At 37.5% G+C, this 16772-nt stretch overlaps 1 protein-coding gene across 7 annotated transcripts in view; it reads left to right on the forward strand.

The window, feature by feature from the left end:
• The first annotated feature begins 467 nt into the window (after positions 1–467).
• Positions 468–16772, forward strand: part of TFPI (tissue factor pathway inhibitor) — a 77059-nt gene continuing 60754 nt past the window's right edge. The window contains exons 1-2 of one of the 7 annotated variants that reach the window (XM_032637570.1): positions 568–826; positions 10566–10703. The gene's annotated coding sequence lies outside the window, so the exon portion shown is untranslated. Of the gene's footprint in view, positions 827–10565; positions 10704–13896; positions 14006–16772 lie in introns of all 7 variants that reach the window. The other 6 variants (XM_032637566.1, XM_032637567.1, XM_032637571.1 and 3 more) reach the window with 6 other exon arrangements.

A 16772-nucleotide genomic window follows, 5' to 3' on the forward strand; every position in this document is an offset into this window, starting at 1 on the left:
TATTAATCCATTTACTACTTATATCAAACTTAGGAACTTTTATCATTATTTTAGGGAAAAAGAAACTGGGGCACAGAGAGTTTAAATAATTGACCAAAATTGCAAAGCTAGTACGTAACTGAGGCAGGGTTTACACCCTGACATTCAGCAACAGGCAATAATACATTGCATTGCCTCTCTAATCAAAGGAATTTCAATAGCCCTCAGGTGTTTTTCACAAATATATTGACAACATGGATGAAATAATTTGAAGAAGAAATAAACTGCAAAAAACAAAAAGGTTCACTTTATTAAGTAACTACACGATGACAGATATATTTTAAAAATATATAGATCTGGGGGAAAAAAGTGTTTTTTTTTAACTGATTACAAAGAATCCTGGAAAGTAAAAGAAATCGTTATGCAAAAATAGTAATTCTGAAATCTTAGTGTAAGCTGATTCCTTTGTCTGTTTCCTTCATAATTGAAAAGGCTTTTGAATAATTTGGCGAAATTAGCCTAAAAAGAGTTGGAGTGACCTAAACAGGAAGCCTGGCTATTCCCAGCTGTGGGTGATCTCTGAGACCAGCTCTGAGGCTCCTCTTTGCTCCAACAGACGGGAGCGACATTGAGCTGGATAAAAGTCAAATTCTTACCTCGCCCTTTCACTGCTGGCAGGATCAGATTGCATTTCTTTTATTATTCTTCACTCCCCAGTTTCCTGATCTGTTTAAAAGAAGAAGTAGAAAAGATAAATCCTCTCTTCAATGCCTGGAAAGGAAAACAAAATGACCTCAACTCCGCTTTGAAAAAATCTTTCCAAGAACTTTCTTCAGAGATTTTACTCGTGAGTACTTGGCAATATACTTTCTAGCCCATGAGAAGTAACTTTTATTTCTTTTCCTTGGCTGGGGGCGGGGGGAACCAGGGTGCTGAGAGGCAAAGACTTGTAGGGGAGGACCATTGTCTGTAACCCTACAATGAAAATCGACCCTTCTCTGTAAACAAACTCATTGCAATGCTAAACTAAATTCTCAGCATTTTCCATTTAGTTTTAAGCAAATATATATGCAGTATAGGATTATGCTTTTAAGACCATGAACATAAAAAGTTGGTGAGATGTAGCCTTGTTTATAATTTTCAGCTTGTAGTGGCAGTTCTTTACTAATTGTGTCTTTAATTGGAGTTTTCTGAAGTTTTTTTTTAACCTTTAAACATTATTTAGTAACATATAAAGAAATATAATAAAGACACTGTCTGGCAGCCTTATGTTTAAAGAAACTTCTTTCATTGCCATTAATTGGTGATATTTAAAATAAGGTATAAACATTAGAATCCTTGTAGTCTAAATATTTCTTGCCAGCATTAACTAATCTCTCTAAGAAAATATTTTACAAGTCTCCAAAAACAAAAGCTCATATTCTAAATATACTAAAATAAGAATAGATAGGATTGCACTATATATAGTACAATTACATAAATTAAAGCAATAGATTACATACCTATATGATGTACTGTCATATTCTTGTTGCTTATAAAACGATATTAAATTTAGCTTCTGGTAGTAAAGAAAGCACATAGTACAGAAGTACACAACCACAGAACAATAATGAAACAAAAAAAATTAATTATGGAAAGCACTCGTTTGTATGAGTATTAATGGAAAAATGAGGGTCAAGAGCAGTGCTGTGCAAAAAAAAAAAGAAAAGATAAGTAACAGCCACACTGTGACTCAGTGCTCTGGAAATTAGTCACAAAATGACTTTGTATAATTGTGATAACATTAAATACAAAGAGCAGAACCCAAGCAGGAAATATATAGCCCAGAGAGTCATATTTTATTGTGTGTAAAAGCATAGTATTTACATCAGAGGTGAAAAATTGTGTCAGTTTTGAGATATTGCAAAGTTTTTTAACCTTTCATAAAACATTTTTAGGACTATTTTATACTCATCATTCTAGTGCATGATTATTTCAAGACATATAATCTATATTTTATCTAATACTTAAACTGAAGGGTGAATAATCTCTGAAAATGTATTGGAGTATGAAATTTTAATTTGGGGCCTATGGGTTAATAAAATGGTATAAAATATCCTTAGGGATCAACAGAGTTGGAAAACTATTAATGTAAATACAGATAATTAACATTACAGATGTAAAACTTTAAAATATTTACTTTTAACAATTTGAATGGTTATATTGGGAAGCCAAATTTGTCTTCTTCAGGTAACTATACAATCTTATTAGAGAGCTTTAATGGCATATATACTACTATTTGGTTCCGTTCTCTATTAGGTATGCTGACTTGTACAAGTTTTGTTTTCTGTTTTTAAAGGTACAGTCTGATATCTTTAAGCATTTCTTTTATCTCCAATGACTAGATCAAAACCTCTTTGGGAAATGTGGTCCTGTTCAAATGGGTTATGCCATCAGGTAGTGCTTGCTGGTCTGATTGGTTGTCCATAACTCTAGGCTTCATTTGCTTATTGATTGTACAACTATTTTGCCTAGAATCTTCTACTATAAACAGTATTGCTAAATTTAAAAATAATAATCTATGAAATAGAAAATTGTTTTTGTGTTAAACTATAGTTTTCATAACACTAACATTCCTTCCTAAGAATTAATTTCCTGATCTTAGTTATCTACATCATTCAAATTCAAAACATAATTGAGGGACTTCCCAGTTGGTACAGTGGTTAAGAATCTGCCTGCCAATGCAAAGGACATGGGTTCCAGCACTGGTCTGGGAAAATCCCACATGCCGTGGTGCAACTAAGCCTGTGCACCACAACTACTGAGCCTGCGCTCTAGAGCCTGCGAGCCACAACTACTGAGTCTGAGTGCCACAACTACTGAGCCCACATGCCTAGAGCTGGTACTCCACAACAAGAGAAGCCACCACAATGAGAAGCCTGCGTACCACAACGAAGAGTAGCCCCACGCTCGCTGCAACTGGAGAGGGCCCGCGCACAGCAACAAAAACCCAACGGAGCCAAGAATAGATAAATAAAGTTATAAGAAAAAAAAAAACCATTCAATGATAATGATAATTGGACAGATGACAAACTACTAGAGGAAAAAAGCCAAGCTGAAAAGGTTTTATTTATTCCCAGAACACCTAGCAATCTAACCAAATAGTAGATATGCTATAGATTCTTTAGGAATTGTTGGCTTACTAAATTCACTGTCACAAACTTTTAATACAGATTTCAACTGAATCAAACATCTCTACTTAATAGAAGAAAAAAAAGTAAAACATCCTTGCCCAAAAAAAGGGGGGGTGGGACAGGAGAGACAATATGAAAAGGAAAGGGAAGTACTCAGAATAGGGTTTTCAAAAAAAATCTTGTTTATTGGTATAAATTAAATAAGTAGAATAATATTGATTAAAATTAGTTAATTATATAAATTTATTTTTGATATGTAGACATGATCTAAAAATTGTATTACAGTCCAACTCATCTATTCTCAGTAAAGGCTGTCTTTAGCCACCCTTGTTTACCATCTAAAACATGTAACTCAGGAAACTTAATTTGCAGAGCTGTCCTTTTTAAAACAAAAATACTTAAAAAAAAAGTATTTATTTATTTGGCTGCACCAGGTCTTAGTTGTGGCACGCAGGATCTTCGTTGTGCCATGCAGGATCCTTAGTTGCAGCATGCAGGATCTAGTTCTCTGACCAGGGATCGAACCCGGGCCCCCTGCATTGGGAGCACAGAGTGTTACCACCAGGGAAGTCCCAAAACAAAAATACTTTTAAATGCATTATTTTTTAATAGAAATATGCCAATACTATAATTATTTGATTGTTACCATCTGCATTTGGAGAAATCTGAATTCAAGACATGGAGTGACTATTGAAGTCCTTGTTTCTGGATATTAAATCTCACCAAAATGAAGAAAGGATGCATGTTATTCCAGAGAGTTCTCTTTATGCTAGACCTCCTCTCTTGGGTCTCTGAGATCCTCAGTGACTGCTTTCTTGGTGTGATGTATTATCTCTAGGAGCCCAGTCTTCCCATTACCCGTCTCTCCCTGTCTTCACTTCAAGTGGCAGGTGCTGTGTAGAACCAGAGCCTAGGATTCAGCTACCAAAGGATGAGGGCACCTTAGTCATTTCCACTTCTTTTCAAAAGCAATAACAAAAAGCACTGGATGCATGTCAAATCTGCTATGTTCATCTCTCTTCAGGCCTTCCTTTGTGATTCTATGCTCTTTCTTAGTTGGAACAACCATATTTTTTAATTATTTTAAAAACAAGAGGTCCATGATCCATACTAGGAGTCCTAGTGCTGCAATATTTCTGTCTCACTTGCTCCACCTGATAGACCACGGGTGCCTGGGGAGACACAGACTTACTGCAAGAAATTCCTCAATCAAAATGTGATGGTAGCATTCTCTCTAGACTGAATAAATATTACATGTTGTTGATTAGGCTATTTCAACATCAGGAATGTAAAAGTATCCATCAATACAGCACTGATATACTGTGGTGTTTTTATTACCAAGCATAGAGTACCATTGACCCCCTTCAACTATACCACACCCTCAATGCCACCACCACCCTGCTGCCAACCTCATTCTGTCTCTCCAATTCATGTTTCTTACCAACATCTGTCCCATCCTTGAATCCTGTAATAATCCTGTAATCTAAACATCACCTCATTCCTTACTTCACAAGGCTTAGAAATGGAGTAAATCTCATAAATTGGGTGAGTCTCCAGAATAGTAGTGTTTGTTGCAAAATATTGGTAATATTCTTAAAGTTCTTTTAGGAATAAACTTTAAAGTATCCCAGGAAATGAATCAAAATGATTATATCAAAATATCAAACGCCTACTCACTCTTCTATGTGCAAGCAATTTCAAATATACGTGACAATAAAATGAATGAACTTCTGATTCATGCTACATGAATGATTTTGGAAACATTATTCTAAGTGAAATAAGCCAGACACACACACAAAAACAAATAGTATATAATTTCACTTACATGGGATATCTACAATAGGCAAATTCATAGAAAAAGAAAGTAGAATAGAGGTTACCAGGGTCTGGAGAAGGGATGAATGGTGAGTTATTGCTTAATGGATACAAAGTTTCTGTTTGAGGTAATGAAAAATTTTGGAAATAGATGGTGGTGATGATTGCATAAAAATATAAATGTAATTAATGCCACTGAGCTGTACACTTAAAAATAGTTAAAATTGCAAATTTCATGGTATATCTATTTTACCACAATCAAAAATAGTAAAAGAAAAATATTAATATTTTTAGTTTTTTTCTGTTTCAATTTATGTAGTTTCTATCATTATATCTTCAAATTTACTTATCTTTCCTTCTATGTCCAATGTGTTTATAATCCCATCTAGTGTATTTTTCATCTCAAATAATGTTGTTTTCATCTCTAGAAACTCAGTTTGAGTCTCTATCTTCTTTCTCTATTTAACACACTCAATATTTTCTCTAGATTCTTGAACATATGAGTGCAGTTTAAACTTTAGTTTAAATTTTAGTTTAAAATTTAGTTAAATTTTAATTTAAAATTTTAGTTTATGAATGCAGTTAAAATTTTAGTTTAGTTTGTTAATTCTATTTTCTTTGTCATTTCTGTGTCATTTGGATTCTTCTCATTATGTTATATTTTACTGTTTTTTGCAGACCGTATAATTTTTATCTGAATGCCTGATATTATGAATCTTACCTTCTTAAGTGCTGAATATGTTGTATTCCTGTAAATAATATTGAGCTCTCTTCTGAGTTGCAGTTTAATTACTTGGAAACAATTTTGTATTTTGTTATCTCACTGTCAAGCTTTGTTAGACAGAATCAGAGAAATGTTTATTCTATGGTTAATTTTTTTCCCAGTACTGAGAAAAAAACTTTCTGACTACTCTGCTTAATGCACCATGAATGGAGGTTTTTGCAATTTAGGGACAAGAAAATATTCACAGCTTTACATGTGTTCTAAGTGTTATTCCCCTCTAGCCCTTTAAGGTGGTTCTTTACCCAAACTTGGGTACTTTTCTCTTGTATATGTACTGATCAGTATTAGGCTGAAGACTTGAGGGCCATCTGAAGATTTCTGGATCTCTCTTTCTCTATAGCTCTCTACTCTGTTACTTAACCGTGCATACTCTAGCTACCCTGGCCTCTGCAGACAATGTGCTTTCTCTTCAACTCAGGGAGACCACTGGGCAATTCCAGAACCTCCTCTTCCTGAATTTGAATGTAGAAACTCCCTTCAGTCAGTGTGCTGGAGCAAATCAGAATGTAGGGCTGAACTCTTGTTTCCCATCCTTATGGGATCACTGCTCTTCACTGACCAGTATTTAGTTAGCGGAAAACCATCATTTAATACATTTTGACTATTTTATTTTTTTAAGTTGTTTCAGGTGGGAGGATAAATCCAATGTTAATCCATTGTGGCTGGAAGTAGAAGGGCTATTTTTCTTTAAATTTTTATTTTGTATTGGCGTATAGTTGATTTACAGTGTTGTGTTAGTATCAGGTGTACAGCAAAGTGAATCAGTTACACATATACATATATCTATTCTTTTTCAGTTTCTTTTCTCATATAGTTATTACAGAGGACTGAGTAGAGTTCCTTGTGCTATACAATAGGTCCTTGTTAATTATCTATTTTATATAGAGTAATGTGTATATGTAATCCCAAACTCCTAATTTATCCCTCCCTACAACCTTTCCCGTTCGGTAACCATAAATTTGTTTTCTAAACCTGTAAGTCTGTTTCTGTTTTGTAAATAAGTTCATTTGTATCTCTTTTTTAGATTCCACATATAAGTGATATCATATGATATTTGTCTTTCTTTGTCTGACTTACTTCACTTGGTATGTTAATCTCTAGGCCCATCCATGTTGCTGCAAATGGCATTATTTCATTCTTTTTTTAATGCTGAGTAATATTCCATTATGTATGTGTACCACATCTTCTTTATCCATTCATCTGTCAATGGACATTTAGGTTGCTTCCATGTCTTGGCTATTGTAAATAGTACTGCAATGATCATTAGGGTGCATGCATCTTTTCGAATTATGGTTTTCTCTGAATATATGCCCAGGAGTGGGACTGCTGGATCATGTGGTAGCTCTATTTTTACTTTTCTAAGGAACCTCCATACTGTTCTCCATAGTGGCTGTACCAATTTACATTCCCACCAACAGTGTAGGTTTCCTTTTCTCCACACCCCCTCCAGCATTTATTGTTTGTAGATTTTTTTGATGGCCATTCTGACTGGTGTGAGGTGATACCTCACTGTAGCTTTGATTTTTATTTCTGTAATAATTAGCAATGTTGAGCATTTTTTCATGTGCTTTTTGGCCATCTGCATGTCTTCTTTGGAGAAATGTCTATTTAGATTTTCTGCCCATTTTTTGATTGGGTTATTTGTGTTTTTTTGATATTGAGCTGTATGAGCTGTTTGTATATTTTGGAGATTAATCCCTTCTCAGTCATATCGTTTGCAAATATTTTCTCCCATTCTGTGGGTTATCTTTTTGTTTTGTTTATGGTTTCCTTTGCTGTGCAGTGGAAGGGCTACTTTTTAAAATCATATTTTAATGATATCTTAAAAAACAAAATAAACATAAATAGAATGAGAAATTTTAAGGGCATATAAACTGTAATTTGTTCATTGGCCTGGGTAAGATAAATACATTTTTTGCCTGCTATATCTCAGAAACTATGTTTCATGAGTAAATATATTTACATGATTGTACAATGAAAAACTTAAATTCACTATTTCTAAAAAATAATTATTTCATTTTAGATAAGCAGTTTGTTTCATTATGATTTTCTGATAACGGTAGTTGTTTGGGTGGCTAATATTTTACTCTCTTCTATTTTAGATGACAAATTCATTCTACAAGCTTAAAACCAATCAAGTTGTCACTTGTTCAACAGGCATTTCCAAAACTCTGAGTGCTGAGTGTTATTTACCTAAAGCCTCCAGAGTTTTGCAATGAATTAAAGATTGCCTTTACTGATAGTTTCCTATCACAATTTCTCATAATTATTTTTCCTCCCCTGATTCCTGGATACTTCTACATGTTGGAAGCTGTGAAAGTTCATTGACAGCACGAATTAAAACTTTCTCTTTTTATGAAAGATGTTTCAGGTGTTTCCTGCTTATATATACCAATTGATATAAACAGATAATCCCAAATGACAAATATTGTAAACAAAAATTATATTTAGCATTAGAATTTGTTTTTATAATTATGTAAGAGTGTGTACATTATTGAAGTTTCTATGCATCTTATTTGAGTTCTGTGGTTTTAGTCTCCTTTACCATAGTTATTCAGTCTATGAGGAAAGGAAAACAGGTACACAGTAAAGAAATCATTATGGCATCTACATCCTGGCACTAATGCATGTTTATAAAAAAAATTATGAAATAAGCAATTTACCTTAGAAACACTCAGGCCCTCCTTTCAGTGCCAATAATTTTTTTCAAGTTTCAGATTTCCCAGGATTAACCTCTTTTTGTATGTTTTTCTCTTAAGGAATTGCTGGAGAATGTTCCAGGGGAAGAAAAGTGTTTAGGGAGAATTTAGATTAGCCTCAATTAACATGGCAAAAGAGGGTTATTGGTCTTTTTTGTTTTTCTATTTGTGGTGAACTCTGGATGAAACTCCTTTAAAGCCATTTGCATTTATTAGTTATATCCCTAAAGAAAGGAAAAGGTTCCTTAGGTAACAGTGTTTGCCTTATCACTACTATGTCAACATTGCTCTCCCAACCACCACCTGCATTCTATATTACCATCTCCTTATTCAGAGGCCAAAGAGATACAAATGACCATCTATCCTTCCTAATAGGTACTGGAAGCCTCTTCCGAAAGGATATGAGTAAATGGGCATTCATGGATGGTCCTCAAAAACATGTGTGAAAAAATATCTGAGCCATGTATTTGCTCTTTATAAGGGAATATATAGTTTTCCTCAGATCTCTCAGGAGCTTACATATCACCATGAAAATATATCTGAGACATGATTAAATATCCAAGGAAAACAATATATAACATTGGGATCAAAAATGAGTGTCAAGTAATAATATATCTTGAAGAAGGCAAGATAAGGATTTCAAAGGCAGATAAACTCGACATAGGAGGGATAAGGGTGGGGTAGAGATGGATAAGTTATCCTATGTACAAGAAATCTTGGAGAAAAGATCTTTTCTGAGAAGGCTTGGAAGAGATTAAATTATTTTAAGATCTTCAGTTCAATCGTTACACTTGAATAAGCAGATTCAAATTTTAATATCTTTGAAGCTGAGCATTAACTATGTGCTTTTTATATATTAGAACTTATGCAGGGTACAAAAAGTGTACAATGTGATAATTTTTTTATAAATTTATTTTTTATTTTTTTATTTATTTTTGGCTATGTTGGGTCTTCGTTGCTGCACGTGGGCTTTCTCTAGTTGCAGCAAGCGGGGCTACTCTTCATTGCGGTGCGCGGGCTTCTTATTGCGGTGGCTTCTCCTGTTGTGGAGCACAGGCTCTAGGCGTGTGGCCTTCAGTAGTTGTGGTGTGCAGGCTCAGTAGTTGTGGCACACGGGCTTAGTTGCTCCATGGCATGTGGGATCTTCCCAGACCAGGACTCGAACCCGTGTTCCCCGCGTTGGCAGGCAGATTCCCAACCACTGCACCACCAGGGAAGCCCAATATGATACATTTTAATCATTTATAAATTAACCTATTAGGATTTGAAGTAACTTAACACAAATAAAATCTCTGGTCTTCATTCTCAAAAAATTACAATCAGGGGAATTAAGTAGGGCATTTAACAGGAACATGCTATCTGATTCCTGAGATTATGTGTTAGGTAGAATATGGATAGGAGAAAAAGGAATGGCAATTTAGAGAAACTAGCAGATATTTATAAAAATGTAAAATAATGAGCATTCAATGTGAGGAACCAAGAGAAAAAAGAACTATTTATTGGATGCTATGAGTAAAAAAGGAAGTAGCACTAGTTTCCTTTCATTCTCTGAGTCCATAGTTCATTGTTTCATGGGTCTGACATTTTACAGTCTGAATGGAAGTGGCCGAAGATTAACATGTTAATGGTTCCTGGAGGACCATGACTTAGCTGCCTGGGGCCCCTGTTCCTTTACAATGATGACTCAGAAAGTTGAACTCAGGATGTCATGGGTGTAGTCACTAACAGCTGCGGTTCCAATCTTGAACTAAGCTCAGTTGCTTTTCATTAGAGCACAATCAGAAATTCCTGGGTTTTTTACTTTCGGACTTACTTTACCCGCAGAATTACTCTCACTGAGGAGGGAGAAAATTGATCATTACTGGTTCAACATGTTTATTGTACTTAAGTATAAAAACTTTAGCTAATATTTGGAATCATAACACTTTCATAGTCAGAAACAAAGTTACCTGATTATTTATCTGACACCAGAATGTTATAAATATCTAGCCTCAGGTATATCGAGTATAAATTTTGCTTCTCTTTCCCTCAAGGAAATGACAGTATAGGAATATTTTGTGTGAACTTCCCATACATGGACTAACATTTTGCTCTCCTTTTCTCATACTACAACAGATACTATCAAAAGCAGGAAGTTGAGAAGTTTCCAATATATTTGTCTAAGCAGAGACAAAATCTAAGATGGCAACAGACTTTGAGGGAAAATGAGGAAGCAGACTTGACTTTATCTATTGATCTTTAAAATTAAAAAAGGTAAAATAACCTGAATTACATAAGCTATAAATCAAGGTTCTAATTAGAAACCCGTTAGGAAGGTCTCAACTGTCTTTCCAAAATACATATACCTCCTAAGATGTCATACTCAATACTAATTAATAGATTAATTAGAATTAATAAATTATGTAATCAGGAGATTGATTGATAGACATAATCAGAGAAGCAACGGTCCTGAAATACCATTTTCTTATCTTACTAAATAATGGATGCCTAGAAGAGCAGATACAAACAGGAGAAAAAATAGAAGCAGCCGTAGGTCTTTCTATGTAATTTTCTTTCTAATATGGACAGTAATGATAATAAAGACATAGTTAATATATTCAGTTCTTTTCTCACACCAAAATTCATTGTATTCCTTTGTTTTTCTTTTTTATTTCCTTCCATTTGGGGCTACTGGCATTAGTAGTTGACCAGAATTATATCCTCAGAAATCTCCATTTTGGTTTAGATATATAATACCAAGTTTTATTTATTTATTTATCTATTTATTTATTTTCCTGCTTAAAGGAAAGAAATGAAAACAGCATACTATGAAGATCTTTGCTGTTAAACTGTATTAGATTAAGAAGAGTCCCTGTGATGAGGAAAGGTGAACTCATTCAAAGAAATGAATGCCACCTTCTTTTGACAAAATGTCTTACAAATTTAACTGTAATATCTAGACAAAATAATTCCCCAGCTTTTTCCTAAGAGTTTTGTTAGCTATGGGCAACGATATAAGGAAGAATCTTTGGTATTATTTCTTTTATTATGTATTTCTATCTTGTTTTGCTTTGTTCATTGTATTTTTCTTAGTAAAATATATACACTCTCTTTGGACCTTTCTTACAAATTTCAGAGATATTTTTACATATTTACATTTCCACTATTCTTTTTAAAATTAATTTATTTATTTATTTTGGCTGCATTGGGTCTTCATTGCTGCATGTGGGCTTTCTCTAGTTGCAGCAAGCAGGGGCTACTCTTCATTGTGGTGCACGGGCTTCTCACTGCAGTGGCTTCTCTTGTTGTGGAGCATGGGCTCTAGGCATGTGAGCTTCAGTAGTTGCAGCACGTGGGCTCAGTAGTTGTGGCATATGGGCCCTAGAGTGTGTGGGCTTCAGCAGTTGCAGCACATGGGCTCAGTAGTTGTGGCACGTGGGCTCTAGGGCATGTGGGCTTCAGTAGTTGTGGCACACAGGCTCTAGAGTGCAGGCTCAGTAGTTGTGGCGCACAGGCTTAGTTGCTACATGGCATGGGAGATCTTCCCGGACCAGGGCTTGAACCTGTGTCCCCTGCATTGGCAGGCAGATTCTTAATCACTATGCCACCAGGGAACTCCCTACATTTCCACTAAACTTTATAATTATCTTTTGACTTTCCCGCTCTCTCTTATTGCTTCTCAATTTTCCTTCTCCACATCCAGTTCTCTCACTCTTCTCTCTTAGCTAATAATAAGAATTAATATTCCCTATTATTATTTAGAGGGAGATTATTTTTCCTCTTAAAAATATAAACACAAAAGTTTAAAAAAATAATTGGTGAGTTTCTTGACTTACTTTACTTATAGAACTTTAGTCCAAAACAGAGAATAAAAATCCCCTACTTATGTTTTGATGAATTGCTAATTTCTAGAGGATGTAAATAATCTGAAATTCACTTTAGGAGAAAAAAGAAAGTAGAAGATATTTATGAAAAGAGTGGGTCTTTCTTAAGCTTGCAGTTGCCCTTTTTTGGTATGGTCACAATTCCTGTGTTTGAGTTGAAGCTCTGTCAATATGCAAATGTAAGACTTTGGAGAGAAAAAATTAGATCCAGGGCGTCAGTGTCCTCATTAAAAAACGCAGGATATTCTAGATACTTATCCCTGTAGTTTTTTGGGGTTTTTCTTTTTGTTTTTTTTTTTTTTTGCGGTACGCGGGTCTCTCACTGTTGTGGCCTCTCCTGTTGTGGAGCACAGGCTCCGGACGCGCAGGCTCAGTGGCCATGGCTCACGGGCCCAGCCGCTCCGCAGCATGTGGGATCTTCCCAGACCGGGACACGAACCCGTGTCCCCTAGCATCGGCAGGCGGACTCTCAACCACTGCGCCACCAGGGAAGCCCTCCCTGTAGTCTTTTATATCTCTAGCAGTATATAATTCTATGACATTGCCCTTCACTTCAGCTTTTTAAAATTTTTTAAATAAACTTAGTTTACATATGTTGTATGCTATTTGGTGTAACATGAAGATATTCGCTTTTTTCTCCTGGCATAGCTATTTCTTTTCTCTGGGATTTTTTTTTTTTAAGTTTTCTTTCTCATAGTATTACAAATGACAAGAAATTAGACCTACACAGTAAACAGCTTTTAACATTTCATTCCTAGAGGAAACTTCCCTGCTTTATAAAATCATACCTAACAACCACTTCATATCCAAAAGAGAGAGAGAGTAACAAACTTTTTTATCAGTGCAATTGTCACAATCTAAAATACAGATAAATGTTGTGATTTGACATATTTGCTAACATTAAAGAATTCCACATTAAGCAGTTGTCCAGAAATATGACTTCCTGTAACAAGAGCCAAATCCAATAGATGTTTCCTGAAGGACTGGCCAATCTTTTAGTAAACATGATTAGAGTGAATAGTCTGCAACTATTTGGGGAGGCTTGTTTTTGTTGTTGTTTTGGTTTTATTTTACTGTGTTCCAATATTAATTTACTTACCAGGTTCAGAATGTTTTGCTTCATTGTTTCCCATATTTTATCATTAGTCTGGGTGTAGTTTTAGAATATAATCTGAAAATCTGACTTTTATAAAGCAAAACATCAGGCATTACTTTAAGGGCAAAATAATTTTTTTTTGATATTTATTTGTTTATTTATTTGGTTGCACCGGGTCTTAGTTGCGGCAGCCGGGCTCCTTAGTTGCGGCAGGAAGGCTCCTTAGTTGCGGCAGGCAGGCTCCTTAGTTGTAGCTCCCAGGCTCCTTAGTTGTGGCATGTGAACTCCTAATTGCAGCATGCATGTGGGATTTAGTTCCCTGACCAGCGTTCGAATCCAGGCCCCCTGCACTGGGAGCGTGGAGACTTATCCACTGTGGTACCAGGGAAGTCCCAAAATAATTTTAATGATAAGAAAAGGGGATTCTGGGAGGACGGCTTGAAGATGGCGGAAGAGTAAGACGCGGAGATCACCTTCCTCCCCACAGATACACCAGAAATACATCTACACGTGGAACAACTCCTACAGAACACCTGTTGAAGGCTGGCAGAAGATCTCAGACCTCCCAAAAGGCAAGAAACTCCCCACGTACCTGGGTAGGGCAAAAGAAAAAAAGAAAAAACAGACAAAAGAATAAGGACGGCACCTGCACCAGTGGGAGGGAGCTGTGAAGGAGGGAAAGTTTCTACACACTAGGAAGCCCCTTCGCGGGCGGAGACTGCGGGAGGCGGAGGGGGGAGCTTCGGGACCGCGGAGGAGTGCACAGCGATGGGTGCGGAGGGCAAAGCGGGGAGATTCCCGCACAGAGGATCGGTGCCGACGGGCACTCACCAGCCCGAGAGGCTTGTCTGCTCACCTGCCGGGGCGGGCGGGGCTGCGAGCTGAGGCTCGGGTTTCGGTTTCGGACTGAGCGCAGGGAGAGGACTGGGGTTGGCTGCTTGAACATAGCCTGAAGGGATTAGTGCACCACGGCTAGCCGGGAGGAAGTCTGGGGAAAAGTCTGCACCTGCCGAAGGGGCAAGAGACTTTTTCTTTCCTCTTTGTTTCCTGGTGCGCGAGGAGAGGGGTTTAAGAGCGCTGCTTAAAGGAACTCCAGAGACGGGCGCGAGCCGCGGCTAAAAGCGCGAACCCCAGAGACGGGCGCGAGCCGCAGCTAAAAGCACAAACCCCAGAGACGGGCGGGAGACGCTAAGGCTGCTGCTGCCGCCACCAAGGGGCCTGTGTGCGACCACAGGTCACTTTCCACACCCCTCTTCCGCGGAGCCTGTGCAGCCCGCCACTGCCAGGTTCCCGGGATCCAGGGACAACTTCCCGGGAGAACGCACGGCGGGTCTCAGGCTGGAGTAACGTCATGCCGGCCTCTGCCGCCGCAGGCCCGCCCTGCACACAGTGCCCCGCCCTCCCCCCCCCCCCCGCCCCCCGCCTGAGTGAGCCGGAGCCCCCGAATCAGCGGCTCCTTTAACCCCATCCTGTCTGAGCAAAAAACAGACGCCCTCCAGCGACCTACACGCAGAGGCAGGGCCAAATCCAAAGCTGAGCTCCTGTGAGCTGTGAGAACAAAGAAGGGAAAGGGAAATCTCTCCCAGCAGCCTCAGAAGCAGCAGATTAAATCTCCACAATCAACTTGATGTACCCTGCATCTCTGGAATACCTGAATAGACAAGGAATGATCCCAAATTGAAGAGGTGGACTTTAGGAGCGAGATCTATGATTTTTTTCCCTTTTCCTCTTTTTGTGAATGTGTACGTGTATGCTTCTGTGTGAGATCTTGTCTGTATAGTCTTGCTTCCACCATTTGTCCTAGGGCTCTATCTGTCCATGGTTTTTTTAAAAAAATTTTTTTCTTAATAATTAATTTTAATGTAATAACTTTATTATACTTTACCTTTGTTCTTTCTTTCTTTCTTTCCTTCCTTCCTTCCCTCCTTTAGACAAAGAATCACCCCAAATTGAGGAGGTGGTCTCTGAGAGCAAGATTTATGATTTTTCCCCCTTTACCTCTTTTTGTGAGGGTGTATGTGTATGCTTCTATGTAAGATTTTCTCTGTATAGCTTTGCTTCCAACATTTGTCCTAAGGTTCTATCCGTCCCTTTATTTTTCTAAATATTTTTTAATTCAATAACTATATTATACTTCATTTTATTTTTACTGTATCTTCTTTCTTTCTGTCTTTTTTCCTTATTTCCCTCCTTCCTTCCTTCCTCCCTCCCTCCCTCCTTTATTTCCTTCTTTGCTTCTTTCTTCCTTCCTTCCTTTCCTCCTTTCCTTCTTTCTTTCCTCATACTTCTACTAATTCTCTCTACTTTTTCCTCCCTTTTATTCTGAGCCGTGTGGATGAAAGGCTCTTGGTGCTCCAGCCAGGGGTCAGGGCTCTGCCTCTGAGGTAGGAGAGCCAACTTCAGGACACTGGTCAACAAGAGACCTCCCAGCTCCACATAATATTAAACGGCGGAAATCTCCCAGAGACCTCCATCTTAACACCAGCACCCAGCTTCACTCAACGACCAGCAAGCCACAGTGCTGGACAACCTATGCCAAACAAGGAGCAAAACAGGAACACAGCCCCACCCATTAGCAGAGAGGCGGCCTAAAATCATAATAAGGCCACAGACACCCCAAAACACACCACCAGACGTGAACTTGCCCACTAGAGAGACAAGATCCAGCCTCATCCACCACAACACAGGCACTAGTCCCCTCCACCAGGAAGCCTACACAACCGACTGAAACAACCTTAGCCACTGGAGACAGACATCAAAAACAGCGGGAACTACAAACCTGCAGCCTGCAAAAAGGAGACTCCAAACACAGTAAGATAAGCAAAATGAGAAGACAGAAAAACACACAGCAGATGAAGGAGCAAGATAAAAATGCACCAGACCTAACAAATGAAGAGGAAATAGGCAATCTACCTGAAAAAGAATTCAGAATAATGATAGTAAGGATGATCCGAAATCTTGGAAATAGAATGGACAAAATGCAAGAAACAGTTAAGAAGGACCTAGAAGAAATAAAGATGAAACAAGCAATGATGAACAACACAATAAATGAAATTAAAAATACTCTAGAAGTGATCAATAGCAGAATAACTGAGGCAGAAGAACGGATAAGTGACCTGGAAGATAAAGTAGTGGAAATAACTACTGCAGAGCAGAATAAAGAAAAAAGAATGCAAAGAACAGAGGACAGTCTCAGAGACCTCTGGGACAATATTAAATGCACCAACATTCGAATTATAGGGGTTCCAGAAGAAGAAGAGAAAAAGAAAGGGACTGAGAAAATATTTGAAGAGATTATAGTTGAAAACTTCCCTAATATGGGAAAGGAAATAGTTAATCAAGTCCAGGAAGCACAGAGAGTCC

Source organism: Phocoena sinus, chromosome 7, assembly GCF_008692025.1.
Source record: "Phocoena sinus isolate mPhoSin1 chromosome 7, mPhoSin1.pri, whole genome shotgun sequence".
Lineage (NCBI taxonomy): Eukaryota > Metazoa > Chordata > Mammalia > Artiodactyla > Phocoenidae > Phocoena > Phocoena sinus.